Raw genomic sequence first — 26,910 nt, forward strand, 5'->3', positions numbered from 1 at the left:
TTGGTAGTGAGGCACACGGATGTCCCACTCACTAGATTGAATAAGGAGAAAGTAACAGTCAGCTGCCTGTCAGGTGCCAGGAACCACAACATAACGCACGCCCACAGGTCCCTCAACAACAGGTACAAATATGACTTGTCATTGTACATGTTGGTGTGAATGAAAATACCTTCCTGGACTACATGAAAAGAGACATGGAGGAGCTCTTGGATTATGTAGCCCAGGCGGGTATGACCCTAGCCCTGAGCAGCATCCTACCATCACCCAGAATTATACCACAGTACAAGCAGAAAATTATTGATTTCAACAATTGGCTAAGTTTCTGGTGTCATTCTAAGGGGATCCAGTCTGCCTGGGATGACATGACTGACAGACCTCAATGCTTTGCCAGCGATGGCCTGCATCTGTCACCCCTGGGCTTCCAGATACTGGTCAAGGCTCTTGCCACCCCTATAGTGCCTTTTTATGTGGTGTTCCGAAGACCAAATTACCACTGTAACAGCTACAAACAAATGCAATCTGAGAGTCATGCTGCTCAATGCTAGAAGTCTAAATCTCAAAATGCACTTGCTCAAAGCACTTCTTAAAATGGAGAACATCGACATTTGTGCTGTAACAGAGACCTGGTGCAAGGCAGCAGAAAGCACCCCTGCACTACCAGGCTATAACTCATTCCACACCTTTCGCCCCCAGAACTTGGACCAAAGCTCCATTGGCGGTGGTGTTTCCATATTCATAAAGGATGCACACACCTCCAGACTGGTAGCCCAACATAACGCATCTGAAATACTTCAGGTGCAGCTTAACATTGAGTAAGACAATGATTCAGGTTGGAGTCTGCTATAGGTCCCCAACCATGTCTCAAGACTCACACTCCACATTCTTAAGCACCCTGAAGAATATTAGGGTCCAACCTAACACTCTTATACTGGGCGACTTCAACTACCCCTCCATTAAATGTGAAAACTACTCATGTACCAATACACTTGCCCAGTGCTTTCTGGAATTCATTAATTCCAATGCTCTGGACCAGCTTGTTTTTACCCCCACTAGAGGTAGCAACATCCTTGACCTGGTCATTACTAACATGGGTGACCATTGCTCTACACCAATAGTCAACTCCTCTCTAGTTAGATCCGACCACAAACTAATCACCTTGGAAATCCACATTCCGCCCCCCCCCACCCCCCCCCCACAAAGGTAACCACCATTAAAAACTTCTCCAAAGCTAACTTTGGGCTCCTAAAAACAGAAGTGACTAACATCACAGTGCCCATGCAAATGGAGAATATTTGCATGACCACCAAATCATACACCAATGCACTGTACGACATGTGCACAAATGCATGGATCTCACCATACCAAATAGAACCAAGACACTCTCCTCAAAAAAAAAAGGAAGCCAATCTGGTGGTCCCTTGCCATAAACAAACTCTACAACAGAAGGAGGAAACTGTTGTGGAATAAGGCAAAGTTCCAAGACTGGAAAAACTCCCTTATCAGCCTCAACAAAAGGTTGAGATCCCTCATTAAATCCTCTAAAGCTAGCTATGAAAACAGAATTGCAGCAGATAGTAAAGACAATCACAAGGCCTTCTATAGTTATGTAAAGAATCTCCATGGCAATACCCAGATTTGCTCAGAGCTACTGCACATTGGTGCCTCCTATACCGAGCCAGCAGATATCGCCAATATCCTGGCCGAAAGATTCACTGCTAACTTTACCCCCTCCCCCCCAAAAGACCAATCACAATACCAGTAGATTGCCAGGCACCCAGTAATACTGCTGCACAGGTTAAAAAAGCACTGCCCAAGGCCAAAAATACAGCTTCTATGGGACCTGACAATATCGTGGCTCTGTTCTACATGAACTCCAGAGTGAACTGGCACCTCACCTGTGTGCCCTCTTCAGCCACAGCCTCACCTCAGTCTTTGTCCCTTCCAAATGGTGCACTGCTACAGTCATCCCTTCCACAAAGAAGTTGCAACTACAGACCCCAGAAATTATTGCCCAATTAGCCTGATGAGTCTGATATGCAAAGCTATGGAATGCATCATCATGGACCTAATAAACAAGGATATAGGGAATCTCCAAACTCTGGATCCTACACAGTTTGGTTTTGTGAAGGATAGTTCATGCCTGTTCAACTTGGTCAACTGCTTTGAGTCAGTCAACAGAGCTGTGGATGAAGGCAAGGTGGTTCACACAGCCTACCTTGATCACACCAAGGCCTTTGATACCATTCCTCACTCAGGAATCATAGAAAAAACTCACTAAGCTAGGCATCAACCCCTATATCACTAGGTGGGTTGCAAACTGGCTCACAGATAGAACCCACAGTGTGAAAACAGCTGACTCCAAGTCAGACTGCCAACCAGTCACAAATGGAGTCCCACAGGGTCTGGTCCTGCATCCTCTCCTGTTTGGTATCTACTTCTCTGAAGTCCAGGCCAACACAAATGGACTCTGGCTGACAAAGTTCACAGACAATTGCAAGTTGGGAGCTATTAACTCCCCAAGTGATGTTGACATCCTACAGAAAGGCCTCAATGACACCAACGACTGGTGTCAGAACCATGGCCTTAAGCTCAATGCCAAAAAATGTGTTGTCATCCCCCTTGGGAAAAACACAATTCCCTTGAGTTGCCACATTGATGGTAGTCCACTGAACACAGAAGGCATTATAAGAGACCTGAGAACACAGCTTGACAGCAACCTCTCTTTTGACCACCACATTGCCACTGTGGTCAGAAAGTCCTTCCATGTGGCACATCTCATTACTAAGGGTTTTGCATCCAGGAAGAAAGATGTCATTGTCTCTCTCTACTCTTCCCTCATTAGGCCAATCATTGAGTACAATGCCCCATTTGGCATGTACCTCACTAGACACCTGCAACAATTGGAGAGGCCACAAAAGTAACTCACAAAGAGGATCCTAGGCCTTAAACACTTGTCCTTTATGACTCAAAAAACTCCAACTATTCTCTCTCTCATATTGCCTACTTAGAGGCAATCTCTGCTTGACGTACAAAGCCATGTCTGACCCAGCTCTGTTAAAAATTCTACATCTAAATAAATCCCAATCCCTCCACACCACACACTCCAGAGACCTCAACCTCATTACCACAATCAACAGAACATGCTGGAGGAACAGGTTCATAGTCCAGAGACTGCCCATGCTATGGAATAGATTTCCCATACATGTCAAGCAGAGCACCTCACTGGCCCTCTTCAAGAGAAATCTTGATGAGTGGATGCTAAATAGAAAATTCATCCGGGAGATCACTCCAGTGGCTCTGCTCGACAGAGGCACTAGGAACTAAGGTCTGGTGGCACGATGGTAATCCTATGGGCTTGGCTTGTAAAGGCTTCAGGGCCATTAGCCTAGTATACACCTATGACCCTATGATACTGACAATAGTTTAGTCAATCTCTGTTGTGCATGACTTGAGATTATATTAGAGAATACTTCTTTTTATTTAATAAAAAGTATTACCAGCAAAAGAAAAGGGGTTTCGATGGGGTCAGTGGTAGCCCCTGCATTTCCTAGTTTGGTACTGGGGTGATGGGAGATAGAAGTTTTACCAATGATTGACAACTCCAAAAACATTCTATTTTATAAAATATTTTTTGATGAGTTGCTCTTTATTTATAATAGTGAAACTGACAATTCCATGTGTGTTATTGAGAATGTTTAACAAAAGTAGTAGATTTTTTAAATTTTCTTTTGGGACACAAAGGAAATTCTGTGTGTTTTTTGGATGTAAATTTAGAATGGTATCCAGTTACAGAAAATGTAGTAGAATACATTGAAAAAATACTTTTTCTAACTGCTATCTTCACTATCAGAGTAACCATCCCAAGTTTATCAAGAACAATATTCCAAGAAGTGAGTTTATCGGAGCATCATGGATGACTAGCTTAGACAACAATTTTGAGGAAGAAATAAGGTGTATTACATCCCTTTTTACAGCTAGGGGTTATAACATAAACAAATTAGAAAAATTGCTCGAGAAATTTGTTCTAAGAAATGGGATCTTTTTGGACCTATATTAATCAAAGGCTTTAAGATGGAAAAAAATCAAAGTTAGTGCAGAAAAAGTAAAACCTAACACCATACCTCAATATTTTATAGATTGTTCTATTGATGGTTATGCTATGAAGGATATTATTAACAATAATTGGAAAATTTTTGCGGTAAACAGTGATTTGGCCCATATATTAAGAGACCTATTCAAGAAAAATGTTACTATTAAGCAATTATTACAGAATGATAGTACATGAATTCTATCCTCATTTACAACAAAAAGTCTAGGTACTTTCAAATGTAACACATGTTTTGCCTACAGGTTTATACATACAAGGCCACATATTATGTTAGTACAGTACCAATACATTATTAAGGTCCCGGGTAGATTTAACTGGTGGTCAAAAGGCATTGTTTATATTGCAATGTGCTCTGGTTGTCCACATTTCTACATTGGTATGGCTACTAGGAATCTGGGGAAAAGACTAAAAGAGCATCACATTTATGCTATTAGAACTAAGGACTGTAGCAAAACCTTATACAGACATTTGGTCAAGTGTACTCATTATAATAAATGGTATTTGCCATTTTAGAAGAAGTTTTGATGGATATGAGATGTGGTAATTATATAATTTCAGTAGAAAAAAAGGAAACAGAATGGCAAATTGGACTGTAAGCTGATCAACTGCCTGGACTGAATGACAGCATCAGTTTAAAGTGTTTTCTCACTAATTATAAACTAGTTATTCAATAAAGAGTTAACATGGTATTTTCATTATGAATTGACTTTTTCCACTGATTGGTTGATTTTGTATTTAAATGATGGATTTTAATACTGTACGTATTTCTGATGAAGTCGTTTTATTTGATGAAAGCAGTTATTAAAATGTGCCAGGTTAAAGTCTAACTGATTTTGCAGCCTATTTTTCCAAAGTGCACACAAGTAGGTTTGCTTTTATAAATAAAGCATACACTTAAGTTTCAGCATTCGCGTTCTTCAGATTATTCAGGTGAGCACACATACTGTTCTCGTAACTCTTTAAGTTGTCTTTTTTTTTTTTTTTTTGGTTACAAGAAGTTATAGAGATGTTAAGGTGCAGACAGCAGGCAGAAATTAATTGTGTTGCCAGTGTCATTTGTTAGTCTGCACAGGCAGATTTTACTGCCTAGCATAGAACCCTACATTAACAACTTTCACAGGGGGTGCTTAACATTTGTTAAGATTGGGTTGAGCTCCAGTCCAGCATTTAACTGGTTTGTCTTTTTTCCAAATATCAGAGTTTAATCAGATTGTTCCATGCACTACAATGTTACTGTGAATAGCCCGGTAACATATCCATTCTCTTCCCTTTCCACTCTTTATCTTCTTTACCCATTAGTAAGAACATTTGAGATACTCAGAAAATATGTGTAAAAGTTATTAGATCAAAAGAGATACAGTTAGATTTACATTACTTAATCAGTCTTGGTCTTGTATTCTAATAACATTTCAAGACTTCTAATGTGTGTAGATGGAATTTATACTAGTAATAATGCTACACTGATAAAAAATTATGTAAACTACTAAGAAAATATTTTAACTTTGTCATTTGACATGAGTATACATCAACTGAATCAGAATAACATTAATCTGCTGTTGCTATATATATATATATATATATATATATCAGAGCGAGGGTGATAATGAGATTTTCTTTATTTGTTCTTCCATCTCTCTCTCTCTTTCTCTCCTTTTCTCCTAGAAATAATTATTAGGCATGATGAAATGTAATATATTTCTAAAATTCTGTTCTGTATATATAATAGAAATGCAACAAACTTGTGAACTAAATGAAATGTGTGTTAAATGAGTGAACTGTTGTAATGAATCTATCACTTTAACGTTCTGACTTTAGTGTATATAACTGTCCAATGACAGTTTCCTGGGATTAACCTAAGACTGTGATGTAAACTAGACTTAGTAATATCATTAGATGTCTTTGGAAAATTGTCATATAAGCATACTAATATTGAGTTGTCTCTTATGATTATGTCACCTTGAAGAGCTCTTCTTATGAATGAGTTGCTAGAAGTAGGTGCTTTGTCTTTCGCAGAGTGTCCAGAGCCACCTCAACCAAGAATATACACAGATAATGTGAAGTTTCCAACCGACTGAAGTCTGTATGCATATACTTGCCAGTAAACAAGCATTAACTGAACTCATAAAAATACCCTTTCTTGTTCTAATCGTGGGAAAATAGCACCAGATTCTTGTGTTGCTGGCTGTAATATTAGTCAGAGACTTTTCAGTGTGGGAAGAAAAAAAATATGAGAACAGTGGGTTGTAAAAAAATTTATCTCATTCTCCTTAGAAACAACCATCGAAAGCCTCCCCTCATTCAAAAACTGTTGTCTCATATGCCAGAAGCTCAAGAACCTCATTCACATCCAGAGCACCCCATATATCCTATATATTCTGAAGTAGAGATATTAATGAAATAACTTCAGTGTAAGTAAAGATATTAATGAAATAACTTCAGTGTAAAGATTAAACACTTCAAGTAAATCTAAAGTTAAAATGCAGGCATTGGAAGACTTTTGTAGCCTGTCATTTAGCTTTGTATTTACTAAGCTAAATAGCAGGCATTAGAAGACTCATATAAAACATGCTTAGTACAACTTGTTGTCTATACTTCTTGTTTCTGAAAGAAATGTGTTTAGGTTAGTCTAGGCCAGTATGAAACCCTAGCAGTTGCTACGATAATGTATTTTATGAGACTGTTGATGCAGAGACAGACAATAGAACCAAAGTAATAAGCTAAAATTAAGACTATACTGACAGTAGGTAATAAACATTTTATGAGGAGTTAAAAATGTTTTATACATCTATAGTAGATGTGTTAAAATAAGACAATATAGAACTAAATAATCCAATATTCATTATTTTAATGTTAGTGTTCTTTGGGATTTTCAATAGTTTTCCTGTTTGGTTGGTTTTCTGTTTTTCCTTTTTAACATTTAGCCATTCAGACTTGTCAGACTTTTCAGAAGATCTCTTCAGGATAGTAGATGCTCAATCCACATTTTCAGATAAGGTGACTACATTGTTATTTTTCATTAAGGCGGAAGCTTCTTCAATGGTGTTAAAGATTCTTGGACCATTCTGTAAATAGTTTTATTTTTTCTGGAAAAATGATTTGAGTTTTGATATTGTTTTTGTTTTAACAGCTTTGCCAAGGGGCAGTATTTTCCCTTTTGTCAACTGTTTTGACAAAGTAGTCATTATCAAATTTGATGGAACGTTGCTCAAAGTTTAAGGGTGATTTTGTCAACACAGTTTTTAGCATCAGTTTTTTGTGAAGGTATAAAAAAATGTATAGCTTTGGATCTTTGAGGAGGGGCATATGAAGAAGGAACTAGTTTACCGATAGAGGTGAAGGAACTAGTTTACCGATAGAGGTGAAGGAACTAGTTTACCGATAGAGGTGAAGGAACTAGTTTACCGATAGAGGTGATGGAACTAGTTTACCGATAGAGGTGAAGGAACTAGTTTACCGATAGAGGTGAAGGAACTAGTTTACCGATAGAGGTGAAGGAACTAGTTTACCGATAGAGGTGAAGGAACTAGTTTACCGATAGAGGTGAAGGAACTAGTTTACCGATAGAGGTGAAGGAACTAGTTTACCGATAGAGGTGAAGGAACTAGTTTACCGATAGAGGTGAAGGAACTAGTTTACCGATAGAGGTGAAGGAACTAGTTTACCGATAGAGGTGATGGGCCCTTTTTATGCCATGTGAGGAACCTTCTTGTAGATTTAGAAGTTTGGGAATTCAGAAAGTCAGAAAGGAAATTATATCTTCTCCTTCTGGTTTTTCACATGGACCAAAGATTCTAATATTGCATCTCCTCTCTCTGTTCTCTAGAACTTTTAGTTTATTTTGTAGCCAAGTGTTTTGTTTCAAAAAAATGTTATTTCTTCTTCTCTTAATCTTCCATCCACATCTGAAAGTGTAGCTCCTATGCCAGATATTTTAGTTTGTTATTTTTGAATCACATCCTTTAATATGTCAGTTTGTTTGTTTTATACTATTTTCTCTTATCTAGATTTTCTTGGAGACCATCTATCTTCAGGAAATGATCCTGTATGGATGACATGACCAGTTTCAAGTCCTTTTTCAGAGTGGAACCTGGGTGTTAGTATTTTGGAAGCACTCATTTTCTTTTCTCAAAGGCTCTTTGACTGGAAAATGTTGGTAAATATTCATGAAATTTGACGTATCTGATCAAATGATAAAGAACAAGATTAGTTATGATATTGAGTTGAAAATTATATTTTCCAGTATAATAATATGAGTATTATGGAGCTTTGAAAAAAGTGCTGTTCTCAATTAGGCATCTTGGCTCTGCCCTGTATTTTACTATTTCCAGACATTCATCATGCATCTGTTTTTTTTCATTTGATTAGGAATTATTATTTTGTCAGCTTTCAAAATTAAGCCCAGGATGCAACTTATTTCTTCCTTGAAAGAAAAATAATAATATATTTCTTTACTTACTGCACATTTTTCCCAGACTATCCTTTCATTCTAAAGTCTTTCAGTAGCTGCATTTCTGAGTCTGTATTTGTATTCAAGCACCATTTCATGCTTATCTGGTAAATATGCTCTACTCTGTTACAGAGTCTCTGTATATCTACTATGTGTATTTCCTATCCTGGTCTGTATTTCACTTTCAAATCATATTTCTGTAGCTTAAGTAGTATCATCTGCAATCTCAGTGGAACCTTGCACAAGGATTTTTCTGAATATGCAGTTCAGGGAATTGGGGTCAGGTTTTTAAGTAAACTTTAAAAAACATACATGTTTAGGAGTCAAAATGGAGAGAGAAAATCAGGAAGAAAAGGAGAGTAGTATTGCTGGAACTGAATCCATCCCCATGTCTTGGAGTCTCCAAAAGGCAAGGATACCTGGTGGTCAATGAAAGCCGGAGAACTGATTTTAGTGTACAAAAACTTTAATACATGCTTTTGTCAGGAAGACTTCATCGGAAAACATTCATACCAACTAAGCAGACCATTATATACACAGCAATTATATATATATATATATATATATATATATATATATATATATATATTATATATAGACTGTACTTTACATATCATAGAACAAAGGCTGGAAAATAAAAAATAAGACTAAATGCACAGGTTGCAGGATATAAAGTGCCTACTCCTGGTGTATGCACTGGTGCCAGTACTTAAAAACAAACTGTGTAGAATCCTTAGGATATAGACAAATTCCAACCACAGGATTAGGTCAGGCTCAGGGGAGGGCTGGCACCCCCATGGCAGCAGGAAGTAATCCACATAAGCTACAAAAACTGACAGGCCAAAAAAAGAGACATATAGATGACAAAGTGTACTGTTAATGATAAGGAAGAAGTTATGCATTGTTAATATTACACAAGAAGGCCAGAATTTCCAGAGAGAAAAATGTAAAAATATTGAAAGAGAAATTAGAGAAAAAAACATACTTACATGATAAAAAAAACCATCAAAAAGCTAAAAATATAATGTGCATTCCTTAATACAACAGATCAATATTAAACATTATATATAGAAATATTGAAAGAGAAATTAGAGAAAAAAACATACTTACATGAAAAAAAAACATCAAAAAGCTAAAAATAAAATGTGTACTCCTTAATACAACAGATCAATATTAAACATTATATAGGTGAATAAACTTTGATCTACCTGGAAAAAGAAGTGACAGAAGGTGTGCAAAAATATAAAAAACAAATATAAAAAAGAAACATGGATATGACAAAGAAAAGGATTTTGATATGATGACATATTTGTTGAAAGGAGAAAGCCAAATGAATCAGTACAAAAAAAACAACTTCAAAAGTATTTGAAGAGAAATACAGGCAAGGGAACCCAGATATGGGAAGTTTTCAATACAAAAAATAAGAATGCAAAATGGAAATGTGGAAAAGAATTATAGTAAGGTAGGAGTTGAACAAATAAAAACTGAGGTGATGGACTATCTGAGAAGTGAAGTATTTAGTGTGGAAGCTCCAACACCGGTCACAACAGGATAAGCCATTAAATCCCCAGAAGGAGCAGCTGAGGGAGTGGGATACCAAAGAGGGATGTTTTGGAACCTGCTGGAGGAGACTCACATGAATGTTGAGTTAATGATGCACAGCAAGGAAAGGAACAGTATACAATGGTAAACATGGCACAGGTGGGCACAGGTGATGATGTGGCATGATAGCCCAGCGGGTCCACATATGGAGGGGCATCAGGTGAGTCTCAGGAAGTAGACAGCAAAGAAGATGCTCTCAGTCCAAAAGAAAATGGCATAAGAGAGGACCTGCTAGAGCTGGATAGATATATTAAAATATATGAAAGAAACAGATAACAGAAAGTAAACAAAACCCAAAATGTCAAAAGGTGGGTAAAACAGATGAACACAGTAATAAGGTCTATTAAGATAATTTTGTGTGATGTAACAGAAATGCATTTGCAGTAGTGCAGCGGGTCAGCCGCGGCGGTGCAGCAGTTAGCATTGTTGCCTCACAGCAAGAGATTTTATGATTCGATTCTCAGCTAGATAACTTTCTGTGCAGAGTCTGCATGCCCTTCCTGTAGTCAAGTAAATTTTAAAGACATGCAGGTAGGTGTGTGTGCATGTGTGAGTGCCTTCGATAAAGGTTGTGCGCTGGACTGGCAACTCAACACCGTAAAAAAATCCACTGCCAATTAATAGCAGACCAGTGATCCGCTGTGGTGACCCCTAACCAGGAAAAGCCAAAAGAAACTACTGTGCAGCTAAATTAATAATGGATAAAGTGCTACCGCAAACATGTAGAGTAACAAAGCAAAGGAAAGGAACAAGCAGAATGCTGCCGTGAAAGAATAGAGTAAAATATAAAACAATTAAGACAAAAAGTAACATTGTTAGAAAACTAGAGAAAATGGAATAGATTACCAAAAATTCCTAGATGTGGTAAAAGCAACACACAAGATTAAAACAGACTGGCATCTATCATACACTATTGCTGACAAAAAAAACTAAAAATATCAGCACAAGCAGAAAAAAAAAATAGAATGTATGCGGATAAATAGAAAAGCAAAGTACAAAATCAACAATTCATTCTTGACCCAACAAGGTTTTATAGAAGACTGGGAAAATGAGCGAAAGGAATAGACATGCTATCTAAAAAAGAAAAAAAGTAGGCACGTTTTAGAGATGCATTTATGAAGACCCTGTTGAATGTAACAGAGATGCTGAATGGATACAAGAATTAAATGAAATAGTCAACAGCTTTAATGTAGAGGATATGAAACAGGATGAAGTAACAGCCAGAGAAATTGAGACAAAATTAAGCAAAGCTCCTAAATGGAAAACCTCAGTCCCAAATGCAATAAATAACTATTGGACAAATGTATTTTACACAGACAGCTAACCCTGAGCAACAATTACTTGAATGTGCATCCTAAACAGACATTATCCTTGCTAACAACAGGAAAAATAATACTCCTCCTTAACAGTGAACCTGCAGGCCATCCTAAGAACTGTAGACCAATAACATGCCTTCTGGCAGTATGCAAATTATATACTATGATTGATGCAGACAGAGTTTATAGTCATTTAGAGAAAAATCCAGTTATGGCAATAGAACAAAAAGGCAATCAAAAGTCATATGGAACAGAGCAGTAACATATCAAGGGTGGGGTGTGGGGCAGTTGCCAGAGGAGCAAATTGTAAAAGGGCATGACTGAGAAGTGTACATCATTATTTTTATTACAAGCATTTCTCTATACAAATCAGGTTTTCTTTTTTTTTCTCTATTCCCTGAAAGGGTGGGGTGGGGCAGCATGGATCCACCCATGGGTTCAATACATGAATGCTCTGTACCAAGCAGCATTCTACTATCTAAGCTGAAGTGCTGCTTTTTTTTTGGCTCTTCAGTTAAGAGCTCAGAGTGTGGGGTGCAACTGAGCACAAGATGAGCCAGCTGTAGCTCTGGAACAAGGGATACTTTGTTACTTGAAAAAAAAAAGCCATAATATAGTGCTGTAAAAAGGGAAAGAATGTAAGTATGGCATGGATAGATTAAAAAAGCATTATTTCAGCATCCCGTTCATGTATAATTGAATGCTTGTAATGATACACAGTACATGTATTATGAAACAATGTCAAATCACTTTGCAGATGAGCCATGACAAAAAGCAAATTATTTTCCCAGGAATAAATATTCAAAGGGACTAATTCTAGGATGATTATCACTGCTGCTGTTTTGTCTTGCCGTTAATCCATTAAGATGTTTATTTAACAGATTAGGTTATGGTTACAATTTAATTCCCTGAAACCAATCTTAAATAAAGATATCTCATCTACTTTTTGTGGATGACTTAAAACTGTATAGCTCTTCAGATGAGGAGCTGAAAGCACAATTACAAATAGTCAGGATATAAGAATGACATTCAGTCTTGATAAATGTGTAAAACATTTAAAAACTGAAAGCTGAAGCACCAGGAAAAATATCAACATGGGACAGGAATGTCATATAAAGGAACGTGAGCAGGAGTGAAAATATAAATATTTGGGAGTAGATGAATAGTCAACAATAAAACATGAATACATGAGAAAAAAAGCTCAATAAGGAACACTTCAGAAGACTAAAATGAATATTTAACACACCCTTGACATATTGAATTAAAGTCAGAGCTGTACATCCATTTGGTCTACAACATATACACTTCATTCCTCTAATGGTACTGCTTAAAACTTCATGGAACTGTGGAATGAACAAAAGCTGTATGTCACAACATAAGATTACAATAATTAACACAATTAATGCTCTATGTATTATCATTGTTACAGCTGGCAATTCCCTACAAATTAAAAGTAGTAATACATAATTATTAATTGATGCGCTAATAAGAAAATGAAGAAAATGTGATTATCCTGCCATGTAAATAAACACTGCTACCACTTCACCCTAACTACTGCACAAATCCTCACAGATAACAGTAAATTGGGAGGTATTATAGATTCCCCAGACACAAACATCTTGCAAGTGGGTTTAACACAAACAACAGGTGCCAAAGCCATGGACTAAAGCTCAATGCCAAAACAATGCATTATAATACCCTTTTGGAAACTGTCAACCCAAGTTAATTACTCTATCAATAAAAGTCCCCTAAGAGTCAACCCAGTTGTAATGTATCTGGGAGTATATGTAGACATCAGTCTGGCCTTTAATCAACATGTAGCTAAAATAATAAGAAAATCTTTCTATGTTGCCCAACTTATAGGTAAGGGTATGGTATCCAGGCCCAAGAAAGTTATAGTACCATTCTACTTGGCCCTTATCTGATGCATCATGTAATACAATGCCCCCTTTAGATGTATCTAGCAAGACACTTGCAACAGTTAGAACTCCCTCAATTGTTTCTCACCAGAAGAATTCAGAGAATGAATGCACTGATGTTCTTCGTGTTTCACTGTTGCAGTCATCACACTTGGGTTATCTGCCTGCAGGTAGCCCTCAGTCGGCCCGAATACCAGAGACTTAGTATTTCTGCATCAGTTGCTTTTGCTCCAGGACTGACGTCAGATCATCAGGGGTATAAAAACAGGCAGTCTTTCTTGAGAGGAGCCCGAAGCAGAAGCAGTTTGCAAGTGCCGGTTGGCAGCTACCTGAGTTTTCATTTACGAATTGAATCATCCTGAAGTCTTCTAAAGATAAGTACCCCATTGGGGATCCTTTTTTCTTACTCTAACCAATGTCAGAAAAAGTTAATAATTGTCTTGCCTGTGGAAAGCAAATACCACACCGAGATTTTTATTCTTACTGCATCACCTGTCTAGGCCCAGACCACGACATACCTCGCTGTTGGTTTTGTGCCTTGTTCAGTACCCGAACCATTAATCGCCGGGCCCTTATTTTCTCTAAATATTTTCGTTCTCGATCTTCGTATTCTGAAATGACGTTGGTAAGCCATCCGACTACCTCCGACTACCAATATTCCGAAAGAACATAAGGATAAAGACAGAGACAGGCTGCACAGGTTCAAAGCTGCCGATGATGCTTCTGTTAAGCTAGTTGCCAGTTTGCTGGTACTCAGTGAGGTGCTTTCACAGCCCCTGATGCCCGTTTCAAGTGGATTTGCTGGCCTCTACCGAGACCCGTTCAGAGTTCAATATGTCACAAGACTCTTCTTTGTCTATTGAACCAGCTGATGTCTCTACCTTGGATGGGTCCAGAGCCGCTGAGCAGCCAACGACTTCTGAGGAAGTTCTTTGTACTAACGATGTTCGACACAAATTGACTACTTCAGTTCTGTCTAAAACTACCATGTTTTTAAGGCCAAACGTACGCGCTATGCCTAGAAAACTGACAACCAAAGCTCATGCAGTTCCCTTGCCACAAAATAAAATGCTTTGAATGGCAGAAGACCTTATTATGCTGATTAGAGTAAGTCAGCCTTCCCCTGCTCAGAGAAAAAGAGATCAGTCCCCAGCAGCTTCAACAGACCAAGAGTCTGACGACTCTGAGGTTTCTGATTATGAAGACATGCCTTTATCTGCTTATGAGGATTCTGATCCAGAGGAATTCATTCCCTCTGCTTCTCCTCCAGCGGGTTTTTTCTTTTGGTGAAACCTTACATACTTTAAGAGAGCATTTCCACTGGGAATGCCAAGATTATCCTCAGTCCAAAAAGAGACTCAGAGAATTTCTAGACTTGCCACAACACAGGCCTTTAGCAATACCACCAGTCCTGAAAGTTGTTGATGATTTCTTTATGGAATCCACTCTTACTCCTGATACTTTACCCCCTACCCTAGGAAACCAGACAGGTACTACAGAGTACCTGACTCTCACAAATTTATTTTCAAAAATCCTACTGCTGACCCAGAGATAATTTCTCAGGGGCCTAAGGGTATCAAGGTGACTACAGCTAAGAATCCCACCCCTTCAGACAGGGATTCCAGAGCTTTGAACAGATGGGGTAAGAAAGTATATACCTCTGCAGCTCTTGCCATTAGGGCTTTGAATTGTCAGTTTCACATGCTGAAGTACCAACAACATATTATAGAACTTGTTAAGCAAAAATAGCTACCTTTACAGACTGTGCAGAAAATAAAGAATTGCAAGAGCTTATGCATTCTGCAAACCAAGTCAGCAAGCATACATTGCAGTGTGGCATGATGCCCTAGAAGCATCTTGCAGGGCAGCAGTCACTGGTTCTGTACTGAGAAGGCATGCTTGGCTTAAGGAGCAGACTGTGCCAGACCATGTGAAGTCCAAGTTACTAGATGCTCCCTTGAACAAGGACAATTTATTTGGCACCAAAGCAGAAGAGGTTCTTAAAAAGATGGAAGAAAAAGCTAAATATATGCAGACAGTCAAAGAATTCCTGCAAGTACAGCCTCCTAGATTCAGTAGGCATTGTCCCTCAAAACATTGGTCCTTTCCGTCCCCCTCAAGGCCATCTCAAACTAGATCCAGGGGAAACAGACCACCCAGACTACAGTCTCAGGGTATGCAGAGGTCTAAACACTGGAGTACCTCCACCTCTAAAGCAGGGAGTGCTAAACCACCCCCTTTCAGAAAGAATTCCCAATGACTGCTCAACTCCAGTCACCTCCTCTGCCCAACTGCTTGTGCCCCAAGGGGGAAAACTTGCCCTTCATGCAAAAAACTGGATTCCCATCACCAAAGACCGATGGGTCCTTAACATTGTATCCCAGGGGTACAAATTTTACTTCCACTCATTGCCAACCCCAAAAGGGTTCTCGGACCTCCCTCAAAACCAATGGGCAGAGGCTCAAAACCAAGTCCAATCCCTGCTCTCTATAAGGGCAATTCAACCTGTTCCTGTGGAACAGATAGGTCAAGGGTGCTATTCCAGATCGTTCCTGGTACCAAGAAAAGAGGGTACTTGGCAGCCAATCCTGGATCTTTCCATTCTCAACACCTTCCTGGTGGTACCAAAATTCAAAATGCTCACCCTGCAACAGCTTCTACCTATGCTAGCCAAGGATGCCTGGTTAGTCACCCTAGAATTAAAAGAAGCCTATCTGCACATCCCTATAAGGGAGTCATGCAGAAAATATCTACACTTCAGGGCAGGATCTATGCATTATTAGTTCTCTGCACTTCCCTTTGACTTATCCACGGCTCCCAGAGTATTCACAAAATGCTTGGCCCCAGCCATTGCTTACTGCAGACAGAGAAATATTCAAATTTACCCATACTTGGGCGACTGCCTGATTCAGGCAGAAAGTCAGGAAATGCTGTTGCAGCCCCTGACATTTGTAAAAAATCTTCTAACCTCCCTGGGATACACCATCAATGAAAATAAATCAAACCTAGTCCACAGTCAAAAGATTGTATTCCTGGGAGCAAGCTTGGACACAGCATCCCAGATGGCATTCCTCAATCCAGAAAAACAAGCCTATCTGACAGGCTATTTAACTCAAATGGCCATCAGAACTCAACTATCTGCAAGGAAAATCCTGCAGTCCCTAGGGTTCATGGCCTCATACATCCTACTAATTCCATATGCCAGACTGCATATGAGGAAATGCCAGTGGTACTTAAAAAGTCTTTGGTGCCAACATTCTCAGGACCTGGAAACTGTCATTCCCATAATACCCTGTTTAAGGGCAGAGTTCATTTGGTGGGCAGCAGCATGCAACCTCAACAAGGGACTGCCCTTTACCCAGCCCCATACCACCCAGACCCTAACCACAGATGCATCAGACTATTTCTGGGGGGGGGGGGGACATGGACGGCAAGTGCATTCAGGGCCACTGGAGCCCAAATCAAATGCATCTGCACATCAACCAGAAAGAGATGCTAGCTGAGCAGCATGCTCTGACAGCTTTCAGATCCATTCCCTCTCAAGGACACCTGCTAATAAAAACAGACAACACCACAATTATGTGGTACATCAACAAGCAGGGGGAAAACCCACTCTTACCCACTCCACAGGCTAGCCATGGCCCTGTGGAACATGGCCTTGGACATGCAGGTCCATTTGCAAGCTCAATTCCTGCCAGGCAGACAAAACTCACTGGCAGACATTTTAAGCAGAAATCTCCTTGACCCAACTAGAGCCCATAACCTTCAACCTTCTGATTCAGAAATAGGGGACCCTAGAGGTGGATCTCTTTGCCTCCCCCTACAATCATCAGCTCAGCAGATTCTGCACCAGGACTCCTCACAGCAGGGCCTGGAAAGTAGATGCCCTATCCTTCCAGTGGGTAAATCTCTCAATCTATGTCTTTCCCCCTCTGCCACTCCTCTCAAGAGTATTGCTCAAGATAAGACAGGCCAGACCAAGGACAATTCTGATTGCCCCAGACTGGCCATGCCAACACTGGTACTCACTCCTGCAAACCTTGTCACCAGTGCCACCCTGGCACCTACACCAGAACCCAACCCTGCTCTCTCAGCAGGGGGGACAGATCTTGCATCTGCAACTGCAAACCCTAAATCTTGCAGCCTGGCTTATTCCTTGAATTCTCCCCCAGTAACCAGCCTAAGCAAGCAAGTGCTGGACGTCATCCTTGAAGCCAGAAGACCAAGCACAAGGAAATCCTATGCTGATAAGTGGAAATGGTACTGCTCCTGGATTCAGTCTAAAGGAGAGGACACAACACTGCCCTTCCTGCTTCTAATCATGGATTACTTAGCAGATATGCTCCACAGAGGCCTATCCTTCTCCTCCATTAAGATCCATGCCTCTGCCATTTCGGCTCATTACAACACTGAACTGCCTCTCTTCTCTCACACTCTTATCAAACAGTTGCTGAGAGGGTCAAACAACTTAAGGCCACTGAGGAGAGCACCCACCCTGCTTGGGACCTTAACTTTGTATTGGAAAAGCACACGCTACCCCCTTTTGAGCCTGCAGTGTCAGCAGAGCTAAAATTCATCTCTTGGAAAACAGGCTTGCTTCTTGCCATCACTTCAGCTAGAAGAGTGTCTGAGGCTGAGCTACAAGCAGTTATGGCTGTGGAACCCTTAATTTTAAAGGGTTTCCCCTCAGGACTTACTTTTCCTTTATTTCTAAAGTGGTGTCCAGTGTGGCTCTCAATAAATCCAAACACTTGCCTACCTTCTTCCATAATCCTCAAAATAAAGGGGAAAGGATCCTGCACTCCTTGGGTGTGCACAGGCAGCTCAGATTCTACGTTGATAGGACTAAGCCCTTCAGAAAATCTGACCAGTTACTAGTCAGTTTTGCAACAGCGGCAGAGGGCAAAATCATTTCAAAGCAAACAGTTTCCAAATGGACAGCACATTGCATCCATTTCTCTACAAGCACCATGGGAAACCAACCCCTCAGGGGGTCAGAACACATTCCACTAGGGCAACTTCTACAGAATTCCTCAAGGGAGTCCCTACCAGGGACATCATGGAAGCTGCTACCTGGAGTTCTGTTCACACTTTCACCAAGCATTACCACCCGCATATTTTTTTCCAAATCCAGGGCAGGTTTTGCAACAGCAGTACTGCAAGGCATTCTAGCCAGCCCTAACTCTTCAAGACTGCCTCCACCCTTCTTCTGCTTTGGGAATTTACCCAAGTGTGATGACTGCAACAGTGAAACATGAAGAACATAGTACAGTTGTGTACACTTACCATAAATGTAGATGTTCGAGTGTATTCACTGTTGCAGTCCTGGTTTCCCTCCCTCCAGCCCCCTGGTCTCTCTCTCTCTCTCTCTCTGAACTCTCTATGCCTTTTACTACCTTCCCCCCTTTTTAGGGGTATTGGTATTTACTTTTTACTGGTGATGTTTTCCCCCACAATAGCGTAGATCCCTATTGGGGGTTCCTGACACTTGGGGCAATAAAAACTGATGTAATGGCGTCGGCTGCCTGTTTTTATACCCCTGATGACCTGATGTCAGTCCTGGAGTGACAGCAACCGATGCAGAAATACTAAGTCTCTGGTATTCGGGCTGTCTGAGAGCTACCTGCAGGCAGATAACCCAAGTGTGATGATTGCAACAGTGAATACACTCAAACATCTACATTTATGGTAAGTGTACACAACTGTACTTTCTACACTGATCATCTAAAGGTTCTGTCTCTGTATTCAGTCTCCTACAGGCTGCTGATAATGGATCTTTGCCTGATTTGCAAGGCTTCCTAAGTTCCAGCCTCATGGATCTATTGCACATGCAGGTATACAAAAACAGCAGCACCAGAGACATTAGATCCATGGATCTGAACTTTGATTGTGACATAAACAGAACATGCTGGAGAGACAGATATGTGTCCTTAAGGATCCCAGTACTATGGAATATGCTGCCTATCCATCTAAAACAGAACATATACCTAACACTATTCAAAGTCTTGACAGTCGGATGGGAAACCATAAATATACCCATGGTCTGGCCCCCACATCCCTTATGGACTGAGGCCATCAGTAAGAAAAGTACTACCACCCCCATACAAATTCTTAGCTATCTGCCTACTAACATGCCATACTCAATCTCAAATATGATACTTGGCACCCAAATAGTTTGGGATGTTAAGCTAGGCTTGTAAGGGACCTAGTGGTTGTTAGCCTAGTAACAATTTATCAATCTACGTTTTTTTGTCTCTGAGACCACATATGATTGTGTATGACAATATAAAATAATCTGATATGCAGTACCTTAACAATCAACATAGATCAAAGTAAGGAAACATTGCATAATATAAAAATCATATGTTTTCAATCAAGTGCAAGGTATGAACTCATGTTAAATAATGAAGTAACACTTTTACTAATTGTACTACTTCAGGATATTCAGTACCTGCATACTTAGGTGGACCACCTCACTAGAATGTATTGTGAAAAACATCTAAAAATTTGATTGTTCCTTCTATGATGCCTTATGATATCAGTGAATAGGAGTGAGTGAGGATTCTGACATGACTTTTACAAACAATAATATGAATATCTGTTTTGAAATAACAAAAAAAAATATTTAAAGTTGAAAAGGAATGTCTGATGAACAGTGACAGCAGACCATGAACTACACTTTGTAGCCTTTACATATTGCTGCATGCATAAATTAGATGTTTAGAAAGGAAACCCTTAGAGTGTCATTGTCTATATTTGTGGACTAGATGCCACCTCTTTACCTGTGCAGCCATATGCTGTGCACAACTACATAAATAAAAAGAAACAAGAAAATAAATTTTTCCACTTACCACCAACATGACCACTGTACATCCTAGCATGTAGGAAGACATTTTAGAGTGAGTTAGTGTGCCAGATATATGAATTGTGTGCACTGTCATGTTTCTGGGCAGACACATTGGTAATGCACCCCCTGCATCACACACTATCTAGCAGTTAATGGAATTGTAGCCCTTTCTTCTGCAGTACCACTTACCCATAGACCACACGGGGACCTAATTGCAACACGGGTGCATCTATCACACTGACTACCTCAGGGAAACATGGCACCCCATAAAAGCCACTCATAGTCCTGCCTCACTCCTGAGGTGACACATGTATAGCTGTACGATCCATGTGTGCCAAGAGTACATTCATTCCAAACTATCCACAAGGCATGAATCTGTGAGATACCCAACATATCCACAGTATGTGTTTCAAAGATCTCCATGACAAGTACAGTGGGGGCTACACATACATTTGTATCCATAGGGAAAGGAAGCCCATGCATCCCCCCATTATTTTCTGCCTTTATCTCCACCATCTGAGATGGTGAATGCAGCTGGACACAAGAGGTTTTAGCTCAGCGAAAACAAGCAGCTTACACTGGGAAATAGCTAGGCTAATAGCAAGTGAGGACATCAGCCTAGACTGCAATGCTGATATAATAGGTGCAATTCTGCCTTTTATAAATGAAGCTGCAAAAAAGAGCAAAAATTGACTATGAATTTCAATTAGGCAGGAGAAAACCACCTTAGCAAATGCCATTTTATATCATTTCACATCTATATCTCATTATAACTTCGCTTGCTTATGTCTATTCACAGCCATTGTGCATTGACATAAAATCACCCCTATGAATTGCATCTTTGTGGTGCTTATTCGTGCATAGCTCAGATAGTCTTTATGTGTTCATATAATGACCATAAATACCATACACATTTAAGTTAAGTTGAGAAAAATAACACTTGTGCAACATTATGGGTATGACATGTTAACATAAGTTATATCATTATTAAAAGCTCATAAAGTTCATACCATTTGAGTTACTTAGTGGAAACAGTAAAAAGAAAGAGTAAAACAGTAAAGCAGTCATGGTAGTACTGAAAGTTATAGGAGGGAGGGGTTGTCAGAAGTATGAAGTACAGTTCATAGGACAGGATCATAGAGTAAATGTAGAGTGGTAAAGTGGGTTTGGCAATGATCATAGACCTATAGTGGACAAAGAGAGTCAAAAGGAGTGTAGTTAAGTTAGGGGTAAGTATAGTCTGACAGACAGGAATGGAGAAATGTTATAAGAGTGACAAAATAGGGAGGGGGTCATACAAAGATGGTTTTAACCTGGAATGATATAGGAGCAAAGCCAGTTGTTTAGGTGGTACCATAGCTGTTATTTGCAAGGACTGACATTCTGTATGGATCTAATGGCTAAAGATAAACATTCAGTAGTTTGGCAATAGTATATGCTTATATTAAGGAGTCACCTGCATTAATTAATTTTGCTACATTGTGTAGAGACTTATCATGGAAGTGAAGTAGTCCTTTAAGGGTGTAATGCTGTATAATAGTGATTATATTGATATTAGATGCCATTTATGATGGTATAGGAACTGTGATACTACAATGGAAGAGATAAATTGCCTCCTGGTCAAGAACAATTACAAATGCATAAAACTGACATGATTAGGCAGAAACAGAACTATTTGCAAAAATATTTGAATGTGAGAAATTTCATAAATGCTTTCTCACAGTCCTGGATTTTTAGATTTCTAGTACCATGATGGGAATGGACCACATTGCTAAGTCAGAGTATTATCAGAGTTCATGAAATTAGTATTGTTTCAGTCTTTGATGTTTGCCAAGAATGCTCTTCTCAGATCCAGCAATGTGCCAAGATGACACCTCCTTAAAATTCGTGTTGGGTTACATGTATAGATAGCAATATCTAAATACGATTGTAAACTTTTTTTTAATAGTCCTTTTGTTTTTTGTACTATTGTAACTGTCTCGGTATCTTTCTCCACATTGCTCTAATTTTTGCTTCCAAATCCTGGTATTTGATGGCTTAGTGTGTCTCTGCAAAATGAACAATGCTACTTTTGTCTATTTTCTTTGATTATTATATCTGGTTTTCATGCATCTGTTTTTTGAACTTTTAGTAATGGATGATCCCATGTGATGTAAACTTCATTCTCAATAATGATTTGTGGTTCATGTTTTCAGTGCTTCTTAGCTGCATCTATATTATACTGTTTGCACAATCATCGGTGCAGCAATCTATATGCATTATTGTACCTTTCAGTATGCAGACTAACTGCTATGAGTGCATCATACCCAGCAACATGTGTAACTGTTTCCAGTTCTCTTTTACAGATCCTGCTTTTGTCTGTTTCTCTCATATTTTCAATGGACTTTGTAAACTAACATAGTTCAATGTCCTGAGTTTCAGTTCACCTCTCCTTAACCATTCCTGCATCAAATCTTGGTCAACATGAGGGTGTTCCAGAAGTTCTCTGTAGCTGCCACTATATTTGTGGAATTTACAATATTTTTCTTTCTCACCTGATCTGTATATTCTTTCTTTTGTTTTTTGGCACATTAATTTGTCTGATTTTTGTCTACTTCTGGTTTGATTTCCATTCCCACTTTATTCCAAAATGCTTCTGCTAATCTAAGCAAAGATTTAATCTTAAGATGATTTCTCTTCATGTTTTAAAACTTTTACTATATTTAGATCTGATGAGATCAGCAGATATGTATGCAGTCCTACAGCTGAGATCTAAACACATAGTCAGTTTTGAGGAGGTCCATACTCCATTCACAGTGAGGAATATATAATCTTGGTATACACTGATTTGTATATATCATTTAGTAAACATGAAACATTTTTCTTGTTTTCATGTACAAATGATCCAATACATTTTGAGGCATCCCAAGTGCCCCCACTTTTTAACTTATTTAATAAGTAATTCCACTTTGAGTTAATCACTGGTGTGCGTGTGTGTGTGTGTGTGTGTGTGTGTGTGTGTGTGTGTGTGTGTGTGTGTGTGTGTGCATGCGAAGATCAGATTGTAAGTATCAAAAATGTCACACATGAATCACAGTAGGTCAAGGTCAAATGGTCAAACACATCTCCTAAAGGCAGGCTAGATGATGGTGCAAGTGATTCTGAAGAAGGGCTGCCATGAAGGCTGGATGGTGAGTTGGACTGATGTCATGACCTTCTTTTTTTACTCAAAATGTTTTATTGAACAATATAAATCGATAACAAAAAAATTATATATAAAATTTACATTAAGACATAAAACATATGTCATTAACAATAAAAAACAGTAACATCAACTATTTACAAGGTGTCTACATATACAAGAAAATATTGTGTTCATTCATTTTATTAGTTTATGATTCATTTATGTTTCTTTAGTTTATACTTGTTTGTTTATTTAACGGATTCTTGAGTTTCATCCATTAATTAAGTGAAGTTGTTCTGGTGATTCTTTCTTTAATTGACAGAATCTCTAGTTGACAGGTTTTGGTTGCAATATTTAAAAATTCTTTCATTGAAGGAGTTCAGACACTTTTCCAATTTTTTAGAATCACTTTCCTCGCAAATGACAAAAGACTCCAAAGAAGAAGGTAGTCATTTTTCTTGACATATGAAGGTATCGGTATATTAAATAGAATTAATGAATTGTTTAATATAAAATTATTACTGAATAATGCTTGTATAAAAAAAGTTAACATCTTTCCAAAATGGTTTGATTAAATTGCAATGAGAAAAATATATGTTGGCAATCAGCTCTGATATTCAATCCACATCTCCAACAATTAACTTTCATTTTAAACATTAATTTGATCCTATGAGGTCTAATAAAACTTTTATGTAGGAATTTCCATGAGAGTCTTCTTCTTCTTCTTCTTCTTTCGGCTTTCCCCGGTTAGGGGTCACCACAGCAGATCACCTATCCACTCATGATTGGCAGTGGAGTTTTACGGTGTCGAATTGCCAGCCCAGCGATGAAAATATCATGGTTTTATCACTGTTACTAGGGTGGTAGTTATTAATAGCTATAAAGTATTCTTCTTCTCTTTTGGCTGTTTCCATTAGAGGTCACCACAGAAGATCATCTGTTTTCATTTCTTCCTGTCTTCTGCATATTGCTCAGTCACACCAACCACCTGCATGTCCTCTCTCACCACGTCCATAAACCTTATCTTAGGCCTTCCTCTTTTCCTCTTACCTGGCAGCTCCATCCTTAGCATCTTTTTCCCAATATACTTATCATCTCTCCTGAGCACATGTCCAAACCAACGCAATCTCACCTCTCTGACTTCGTCTCCAAACCGTCCAACCTGAGCTGACCCTCTAATATACTGATTCCTAATCCTGTCCATCCTTGTCACACCCAGTGCAAATCTTAGCATCTTTAACTCTGCCACTTCCAACTCTGATTCCTGCCTTTTTGTCAATGCCACTGTCTCCAACCCATACAACATAGCTGGTATCACTACCCTCTTGTAGACCTTCCTTTTCACTCTTACTGGTACTCGTCTGTCACAAATCACTCCTGACACTCTTCTCCACCCATTCCACCCTGCCTGTACTCTCTTCTTCACCTCTCTTCCACACTCACCATTACTCTGAACTGTTGATCCCAAGTACTTAAACTCATCCACCTTCGCCAATTCTACTCCCTGCATCCTCACCATTCCTCTATCCTCCCTCTCATTCACACACACATATTCTGTCTTAGTCCTGCTGACCTTCATTCCTCTCCTCTCTAGAGCTTATCTCCACCTCTCCAGGGTCTCCTCAACCTGATCCCTACTCTCACTACAGATCACAATGTCATCTGCAAACATTACAGTCCATGGGGCCTCCTGTCTGATCTCGTCTGTCAACCTGTCCATCACCATTGCAAATAATAACTATGAAGTAATCCTAATAATCTTTACAATAATTTGTCTTAACTTTATTTATCTTGTAGATTTTAGTTAGAAGTCCTTTTTCTGTGATGTCCTGATGTATCAGCAAAATTAAGAGTTCTACAAGTAGATTAAATTTATTTGAACTATAATCTAGGGTGTATAGTTTTTCTTTATTCATGAATTGATACCAATACATTCATTGTTTGTCTTTAAAGGCATTCATTGTGAATGTATTAAATGCATTAACATTGTTTTGTTTATATGTTATGGGAATGTCAAGAACAGCCAAGCTTTATATTCTGGATCTCTGTACACAAAATTTCTGAAATTGATCATTGTTGTGGAAAAAAAGGATGAGTTTATCACTATGCTTTGATGTTCCAAAATAAAATATTTTAAGATCCAGAAACATTTGTTATTAATTAATTTATTATGACAATCATATTTTCTATGATTATTATTTAAGCAAATACGTTCATGTATGTCTTTCCATTTGACAGAATAATGCTTATTTTCACAGAAAATAATTGTCTTTATAATGGTTGAAGTTGCTGCGGTAGCGTTGTCGCCTCACAGTAAGACGCTGTCCGGTTCGATTCTCAGCTAGAGCGTCTTCTGCATGGAGACATGCGTGAATAGGCATATCTTCGTTGAAGGTTGTGCGTCAGGCCTGGCAAGCTGGTACGTAAAAATCAACTGCCAGTTATTAGCGGACCGGAGTTCCGCTGTGGCGACCCCTAACCGGGAAAAGCCGAAAGACACAAAATAATGGTTGAAGTTGAATACAGTTCTATATTAGGTAAATCTATTCCACCATAAGGCCAGCTTCTTAAATGATGATTAAGCACTAATGTAGGTTTGTTGAGATGCTAAAGGAATCAAACTATCAAGGTATTAAAATCTCTTATGTGTTGTTTTGAAATGGGTAGAGCTAGTGATTGTATTACCTATAGTGTTTTTGGTAATATGATGATTTTTATTATTAAATATCTCTCTTCTATTGTAAATAGAAATGTATTTCATTTATTAATAAGATTTTTAATTTTCTCTAAACAAGTGGTATAGTTTATGTTAATTATTTCTTTCATGTTTTTAGTTAATATAATTCCAAGATATGTTATTTTATGATCTTTGACTATATATTTAGAAAAACCTTTTGGCATGCCCGAAGTATGAGTACTTATACATGATTTTTGTTTTATCTTCATTAAATGAGAGACCTGGTATAGACTGACCCTGGGATTCATGAAGCTCAGCGCAAGGCTGGCGTTAGGCTTGCACCGACCATGCGGCGTGAAGATGGAGCAGTAGCGCCAAATGCATATTGATGAAGGCGCACTGCCGCCATAGCCACATGCATAGGAAAGGAACGTGAGTGCATAGGGCATGTCGAAGTGCCACACGGAGGTGTGGAAATGTCATCTGTCGACGTGCAACCTAAAATGCTTGCATATAACAATTTGCAAGCAATAGTAATCATATCTGTCAGTGTCCCTGGATACTGAAACGTATGCAAAGCATGCAAGACAGTTCCTGCGAACACAAAATGAAGAAGCAAACACAAATGCACGGTAGGGAATAATGGGTCCCTATCCTGCGAACAAATGACATTGAAAACCGTGTGCCCGTAGTCCAATGCAGTGTAGATAGTTATACCAAGTGGAAGTGAAACGCATCATATGTTAGCGTGCTGCCAATAGGTACGTTCAGCCCAATGGTCAGGGTCACCAGCTGACCCATATTGTGAGGGAGGGTACACAGATGGGCAGA

The sequence above is a fragment of the Protopterus annectens genome, chromosome 8.part0 (assembly GCF_019279795.1).
Source record: "Protopterus annectens isolate FY-2018-M chromosome 8.part0, PAN1.0, whole genome shotgun sequence".
Lineage (NCBI taxonomy): Eukaryota > Metazoa > Chordata > Ceratodontiformes > Protopteridae > Protopterus > Protopterus annectens.